The sequence below is a fragment of the Oncorhynchus clarkii genome, chromosome 31, assembly GCF_045791955.1.
Source record: "Oncorhynchus clarkii lewisi isolate Uvic-CL-2024 chromosome 31, UVic_Ocla_1.0, whole genome shotgun sequence".
NCBI classification, from domain to species: Eukaryota; Metazoa; Chordata; class Actinopteri; order Salmoniformes; family Salmonidae; genus Oncorhynchus; species Oncorhynchus clarkii.
In genome coordinates, this window is record NC_092177.1 from 26394766 (window position 1) to 26397215 (window position 2450).

The following is a 2450-nucleotide window of genomic DNA, read 5'->3' on the forward strand; positions in this document are numbered from 1 at the left end:
CCTGGAATTAAAACGCCAAAACACAATATAGCCTTGATACTAAAATATAAACAAACAGTATTCCACACAAAGGTTCATCGTGATGAAAATAATATCCTGAAAATGTTCAAGCAATCTAACCGCGTCCAATATTTTCTGCAGAATGACACCCGAGTCTTGTTACAACACCAGTGGGTGGAGAACTGGATCAATCCAAACACAGCTGGTGAACAGCGACACTTTGCGTACTCAACAGAATGTACATTATTTGCTTACAGATTTCTTAATGTTTCACCGAGAAGTGGTTAGAAATACCCCTCAGTAAGTTTGATTTGTTAATTTACTATTACAAAACGAAAGATAAACACGGAAAACTAAAGGATATTAAACAATACAAACATAAATTGTTAAAATCACCCCCCCTCTTTTTTCATCATTTAAGATCAGGTATACTATGAATATAAAATACAACACATGTGCAAGAGAGACAACAAAGCAATATATCCGTTGCTGGTCCTCAGCCAGAGCAAACTCAAAACTGCTATAGAAAAAAACAGAGCAAGGGAAGGAATAAGAATATGAAGGTCAAACAGCGATCAATATTAAAGCCTACTGGTTCAAATAGGATTTTAGACATTTCAGCACCATGGACAGTGACAGTGCGAGGACTCTCGTTGCTCTTCAGACGCTCTCACGACGCTTCTCTGGAATACTTTACTTATAGAAATAAGGGCATTAAAATCACACAGTGATAGCCATTGTTCCAATGTTAAGAACAAACTGTTTGTGTTTTTAACTAGGAGAAACGTCAACACGTGACGATATTTGTAATTATGTATATATTATAGGCAGCCAACTTAGTGTTATTAGTTGCATATTTATTTGTATTTGTTGGAGGCCCATTAGTAGGAGTATTACAACTTTTTTATGCTCAGAATTGACCTTTTATCATCATTATTATTATTTCATTTATTTATTATTATTTCATTGTTATTATTATTATTATTTGACAGTAGTTGAAATATTATTCTTGTTAATAAGTACTGTTTGTTTTTTGGGGGGTTGTTTTTTCATTTTGGACATTCTTTAAACCAAGAAGGTGCATCTCAAGAGATTTCATCCTGTGAAATGTTTAATAAATAAATATCTCTCCAAACACAGCATTTCTCTTTTCTTGCCTCTTTCCAAACAGGCTTTCACTCCTCCAGTGCCAAAACATAATTGCATCTCATTGTTACTGTGTCCCTAATCACAAAACTGTGAAGGCCAGGCTATCGTGAAAAATCCCCAGATTCTATCAATCACAAAAAGAACTTCCCACATTACAACTCAAGCAAACCACACATAATAGACCATCGGGATTTCTCAAGTAAAAACAGAGGGGATTGAAATAGTATTTTGAAACATTTCAAATATCATGAAACCAAAGCTGTTGCAGTAAAGCTGGGCTAATGAGGAAAAGCTGTTGCAGTAAAGCTGGGCTAATGAGGAAAAGCTGTTGCAGTAAAGCTGGGCTAATGAAGAAAAGCTGTTGCAGTAAAGCTGGGCTAATGAGGAAAAGCTGTTGCAGTAAAGCTGGGCTAATGAGGAAAAGCTGTTGCAGTAAAGCTGGGCTAATGAGGAAAAGCTGTTGCAGTAAAGCTGGGCTAATGAGGAAAAGCTGTTGTAGTAAAGCTGGGCTAATGAGGAAAAGCTGTTGCAGTAAAGCTGGGCTAATGAGGAAAAGCTGTTGCAGTAAAGCTGGGCTAATGAGGAAAAGCTGTTGCAGTAAAGCTGGGCTAATGAGGAAAAGCTGTTGCAGTAAAGCTGGGCTAATGAGGAAAAGCTGTTGAGTAAAGCTGGGCTAATGAGGAAAAGCTGTTGTAGTAAAGCTGGGCTAATGAGGAAAAGCTGTTGCAGTAAAGCTGGGCTAATGAGGAAAAGCTGTTGCAGTAAAGCTGGGCTAATGAGGAAAAGCTGTTGCAGTAAAGCTGGGCTAATGAGGAAAAGCTGTTGCAGTAAAGCTGGGCTAATGAGGAAAAGCTGTTGCAGTAAAGCTGGGCTAATGAGGAAAAGCTGTTGCAGTAAAGCTGGGCTAATGAGGAAAAGCTGTTGCAGTAAAGCTGGGCTAATGAGGAAAAGCTGTTGCAGTAAAGCTGGGCTAATGAGGAAAAGCTGTTGCAGTAAAGCTGGGCTAATGAGGAAAAGCTGTTGCAGTAAAGCTGGGCTAATGAGGAAAAGCTGTTGCAGTAAAGCTGGGCTAATGAGGAAAAGCTGTTGCAGTAAAGCTGGGCTAATGAGGAAAAGCTGTTGCAGTAAAGCTGGGCTAATGAGGAAAAGCTGTTGCAGTAAAGCTGGGCTAATGAGGAAAAGCTGTTGCAGTAAAGCTGGGCTAATGAGGAAAAGCTGTTGTAGTAAAGCTGGGCTAATGAGGAAAAGCTGTTGCAGTAAAGCTGGGCTAATGAGGAAAAGCTGTTGCAGTAAAGCTGGGC